Below are 6,000 nucleotides of genomic sequence, written 5' to 3'. Positions count from 1 at the left end.
TATTCATTATTTCGTTTGTTGCTGCTCCCCATTCCTTTCATCAGAACCGCTAATGACGAAAGGTTGAATTTCTAGTAAAGCATGTATATTAATGTTCAATATACATATGTCACATTTTTGCTTTTTTTTCAAAACAGCGATAATGTGGTTCTATTGCTTTAGAAATTAATAAAATGGGCCCTATGTTATAAAAACCTAATTACACCTTTTGCATATGTTTGAAATCCATTATTCTAATCAGAATGTCTACAGAAAATATTGAATCAATATTAGAAATCAAAAGCTAAGTGAGAATGAAGTAGTAAGAGTCATATCGTCTAACCTGTTTTAATTGAAGAAAACAGGTGCTTGCTTTATCGTAAAGTGAACACCTGTTTTTCAAACAGCGAAGAGCCCACCAGCGCTCGAGCGGTAAAGTCGCTAAAGGCTAATAGTTCGGTCCGGGGTTCAATTCCCGGCTAACGGCTGGCTGCACGGACGTTTTCGTGGTTTTCCCCATGTGTAACTTGCATATGAGTCAGTTTCCTTCAAAAAGTCCTCCACGAAGGCATCCCTTCCCTTAGGCAATAGTCCTAGTGTGCATTGCCGTAACCAAATAATCCGAAACCGAAAAAAAGCGAATTGGTGGGGGAAGGCAGCGACAAAACGTCGTTTTAGAAGAATAGGCTACATAACCAAATTTCTATCTATACTCTGGTAAACAGTACATTATTTGCTCATTAAAGGCCTAAATTTAGCTAATGCTGGGCTTGGTTCCTAAATTGCAATTTCAGCCACAGCCCCCAAACCAGACGATGTCTGGTATTTTATTTCATTACTTAGTTGTTCATCATTAATTTAAGAATTAATTAAATTCTCATTTGTCTTTACATTTTTATTGAATTATAATAATAATCATTTAATATTTTAGTTGTTAATTATTTTATTATTGCATTAGTTATTTTATTTATTTTTTATTTTTATTTATTTATTTATTTATTCATCTTTCCTGATGGCCTTCCATACAGCTCCAGCACTTCTAATTTAAAAAATTAAGTCCTGACTACAACCAACGATTGCGAAAATAAAAGTCAAGTAACTTACTTAGTGATAAATAAATAAAATAAAATCCAAGGCTTTTATTTTCGCCTTACTTGGCTTTTATTTTATATTTATATATATATATGTGTGTGTGTGTGTACTTTACATTTAATTATAAGGATATATATATATGTACTTTACATTTAATTATAATTTATTTAAAATATACATATTTACGTTTTATAGTATTACCGATTGCAATAAAAAGGGAGGTGCACATCAAGATGTTATAATGGGCCCATATACAAAATTTCTAATCGTTTTTGAGTTATGCGAAATGCATATATATGTACTTACACATCACGAAAAAATCCCTTTCAAGTATCAACTTGAAATTATAATCATTAGTCATAAGTATCAGCTTAGAGTAAATGGGATTACATTTAACAATCCGTTTCTGGGAAAAAAAAAAAAAAAAGAAAAATGTGTTTGTACTTACAGGCGTCACCCAAAAAATAATTCACATGGATTCTGTAATCGTCAAAAATGGATATTTCCGTTGAAATATGATACCCAAAAATTTTTCTCGATTACAATACTTACTTTCTTTTTATTTCGTACAAGGAAGTAAAGAACTTATATTAACCTACATATTCTTATTTAAACCATACCTAAGTGCAGTATATAAATATTTCAAATCAATAAAATCTCCCTATGGCACCCTCAAGAAAAAAATCAATAATCATCTAAATTTTCAAATTACAAACATAATATGCGTTATAAATCTAAATGTAAAAAGCAAATACAAAATAACGCTTCACGCTATCAAAATTGATCATTTTCTTAAATATCAACAACTAAACAATATTTCATCTAAAACACATAATGTAAACAAGAGTTTGCCCGATGAGTTAACCAAAAAAATTCGAAATTATCAATGAAAAATGTGGCACACGGGTATTGTTAGCAAATGTATCATTCGTATTCGAACAGCAACCGCGTCATTCGTATTCGCATAGAAACCGCATCATTCGTATTCGCATAGCAACCGCATCGTACGAAAGATGCGAGTAACGAACAGATGCAAGTAACGAAATGAATTTGTGAGTACCGAATCGGTACTTCGAGTCAACCGCTGTACCCGTTACTCGGTAACGAATACATGCGGTTTGCTCTAGCTCTAAAGGCTAAATAAAGGGTCTCTCGTAAGGCTACTATAAAGTAGCTCTAGCTTCTCGTGTCCTTCATGGTTCGAGCTGCTTTTGTATCTCAATTGAAGTGAAGTTATGAAAAATTTAAACAAATCGATATGTTTTGAAGTAATGAAATTCCTGTAAATATTGTGTGTTGCAGGACGTGAAGATTGCATCTTCCTGAGTTCTGTTTCGAGTTTTAATGCACGACATTACGATGTTTTTTCACAAATTTTTATTCATTTTTTAAGCGGTTAGCATCTTTAAAATAGTAAATATTTTTAGCGCCCATGTATTTTTTATTACTTTTCTGTTCAATCGTCGGTAGTTTAAACTTCCATCTGTATTACCTGTTTTCCTGATGATAATTGTTTAATAATTATGATAGAATATTTGCTGGTGTAAAATTGAGTTGTACTCGAGTTCTGAAAGTTTCCTGGGAATGCCGGTGCAGCCTGAAAATAATTCAGACAATTTTCTTTTCATTTGTATTTGATTTACGGATTTTAAAGTTTTATTTCAGATTCATCCTTTGTAAAATTATTTTGTTGTTTTCCCAAAATTAAGAACTTTTCTGGTAACTGTGTTGCCTGTGAATTAAATTTGGATTTCTGTAATTCCTTTTTAGTCTTATGAAATTACTTCTAATATTTTAAAACTGTATCTTCTGCTAATATAAATGTTGAGTATACTTTTAAAAACATTTAAATCGATTATCTTATCACCAATAAAGTTCTAAATAATTTTAGTTTTCAGTTGATTTAAAGATGTCGTAACTGTGATTTGACTGACTGACCTGCTTATTTTTCTGCTTGTATGCGATTTTATTAGTTCATATATACTGTAATTATCTTAAGGATAAAGCATTCTTTCCTTTCTTTATTCTTCTGTATGATAAAAATTTTTGTTGAATGCTATTGGAATGCTAAGTAAAAAGCATTTTTCCTTCTTTGGAGGAAGTGTGGTATTTCTATTCAAAGTCTGGAAACAGACTTTATTAAAATTTAATTAAAACACAAACTGTGGATATTTTAGTGAAATTTCTTCTGTTCTGCTTTGTGGATAACAGAATTTAAAAAACTCCAAAAAAATTTTAATTTTGAACCACATTGCTGTTTATTCTGTTACTATTAAATTCTTTTCCATGCAGAAAATTGTAGCTAGTTTTGTTTCCAAATTTAACTTATTTTGTGTTAAGAAGTGATTGGGAGTCAGAAAATACTTACAATGGAATTATGTTTTGTATTTTTTGTAACTGTCTCCATTTTTACTATGCATAAAATTTTAAGTTAATATCATAAAATTTTTATGCTTTTATGAATTTAAATAGCTTACCAGTGGCTAATTGATTAAAGCCCATAAAAATTGGTAATTCAACCAGGAGTTTGAATCCCAGTAAACAGGCTAGTTTCATGGGTGTTTTTGTATACATATTGTAAGTAGATGGCCAGTTTCCTCTGAAAGGTCCTCCATAAAGGAATCCTCGCTTTAAGCAGATAGTCTTTGAGTGCTTTGCCATACCCAAATAAACAAGGAGTAATATTTTCAATTAATTAAACAATAAAATTTACATAATGTTTAATTTCAACTAAGCATGATTTCTACCCTCCCCCCCAAAGAGCATTAGCCCAGGAAGGCTATTAATTTCATTTTGGCATTTTGCATTGAAAACTTTAAATGTGGGTTTCATTTTTCAAATTGTTGCCGCCAAATAATAATAGCCCTGTGTTATGTTTAAAGAAATTAAATAATAAAGAATCTGCATATATGTATATGCTACCGGCAAAGTATGAAACGCCGGGATTCTATAGAATGCCTAGGCATTGTATATAATGCTGGACATTTTTAGGCAAAGTAAGAAATATGAGAAGTATTACACACTATCCCTAGGCATTCCACATAATACCTAGCCATTCTATAGAATGACAGATGCTCTTTGGGAAAAGTATGAAAAAAAGATTATAATAAAGCCATTATTTTCATTTCTCAAAAATACAGATGTTTTGAAAAATTAATGAAGGAGTGCCATTAAAGAACTGTTATTCAAAATACATAAAAAACAGTGAGATGATCTTGATACAACATAATAAATTTGTATTTTCTGTTTGGCTGAGACTGGGAATCGGCAAGATCTACCTGACAACAGAAATTAAATTCAGAAACAGTCATAAGTTTCACAAATGATGATGTGAAACTTATGACTTTTATGTCTTTCTTTTTATTTTTTCTGGCAGGGCTCACAAATGCTTTTTTGTGAATGCAGTACGGCAGCCAGCAATACTAACCACTATGCCAATATCATGCGGATGGATCCAAGAGTATTCAGTGCCTGTTTCTCTACCACAAAACTTCTCAAGATAATTTTTGACTTACTAGTATTTTAAGTACCCGTATGTTGTACAAACCCTATATACTTCAAACACCTAAACGTTTTCTGGGATTCAAACTTGATTTCAATAATATGACTTCCAGCAGAGCTACCCATTGTGCCATGTGGGGCAGCAAGTCTATATTGTTTGCATATAAAAAGCTAACTAAACACACTCATAGCTTAAGAATTATTCAATAAAGATTTAATAGAAAAGTAGCATTTTAAAATATACACACACACAAAAAAAAAAAAAAAAAAAAAACTACTTTAACCTCCCCTTCTTGAAAAATAAAAGTGTTGTGAAGACATTTTTAAAGAAATAAGAAACTGCTTATGTGTAAAAAATATTTTATGTTCACCATTAAAATTATTAGTCTGAACAAGAGAAAAAATAAGTATATTGTTTATAAGAAATCTAACAGTAACTTTGGTACTTGCTGCTCGTTAAACTCACTCGTTAATAAACTCAGCTGCTTATTATGTTCAGAATTCCAGGAACAAATATACTAATTAATCGAAAAACCACTGTTTATTAAATTCATCTCTACTGCTTGGAAAACTCAAAATGCCAAAAGACTGATTCTTCAGATCCAGAATAAACTGTTTGTGAGTGATGAAAGCTGCTTATAGTCCATTCATTTATGTAGTGCTTCAATGAAACAGGCGTAGCAGAAATTTTGGCCAGTGTAGTTAGGACTTGAACTCCCTGGGAGCATTGGGTACTCTTTTCAAGCCCCTGTCAGACACCTTATGATTAACAAAAGCAATCATCTAGAGGCACTGGAAACAATTTCTTTGATTGTAAATGAGTAAGTGTTACCCAGGATTAAAGAAAATATTGTGCTTATGTGACCATTGGTTCCCTTTCTCAAACACCAGCTGACAAGGAATGGAAATTCATACACACATTAAGTTTGCAGGGTGTTCCCAGAAAACATCATGAAATGCTTCCTTGTATATTGGCGTACATTATCAATCTTTAATTGGAAATGGGGAATAGTCATTATTGGCTGAAAGGGAAAGCATTTGATTATGTTTATAATAATCATGAAGTGATAGGTCAACAGATATAGTGCAGTCTTCCAGCTGTCTGGAAATGGAGATTTTAAATTTCATCAAATCACTGGAAAGAAACACTTCTTATTTGCTGTGTGCTTGCCTTGTAGCATGTTGAAAATGCCCGAATGAAATGGTTTAAGCCTGAAAAAAAAAAAAAAAAAAGATAAATTGCTGAAAGATTATGATACACATGTAAATGTAGGGAAAGAGGAACAGCATTTAAAATGGAAATTTCCCAAACAGTATTGTGCAATTTACTTAAAGAAATAAAGTTGATAAAGAATTGGTAAAAAAACGCAGCTATTTTAAAGAAGCGCAGAAGTAATGAAAAATCAAAGGACTCAAACTGCTCTTCTA

The 6,000-nt window shown here is 31.5% G+C and overlaps 1 protein-coding gene across 1 annotated transcript in view; it reads left to right on the top strand.

Annotated features, from left to right (window-relative positions):
* Window positions 1-2,217: 2,217 nt before the first annotated feature.
* The window catches only part of LOC118189658 (ras-related protein Rab-30-like), a 65,868-nt gene continuing 62,085 nt past the window's right edge, over window positions 2,218-6,000 (top strand). Inside the window, exon 1 of the mRNA XM_035360320.2 lies at window positions 2,218-2,466. The gene's annotated coding sequence lies outside the window, so the exon portion shown is untranslated. The remainder of the gene's footprint in view (window positions 2,467-6,000) is intronic.

Source organism: Stegodyphus dumicola, chromosome X2 (assembly GCF_044657685.1).
Source record: "Stegodyphus dumicola isolate Sdum_Otavi_A_Nest chromosome X2, ASM4465768v1".
Lineage (NCBI taxonomy): Eukaryota > Metazoa > Arthropoda > Arachnida > Araneae > Eresidae > Stegodyphus > Stegodyphus dumicola.
The sequence above is the reverse complement of the archived record's forward strand: the minus strand, read 5'-3'. Positions and strand labels throughout refer to the sequence as shown.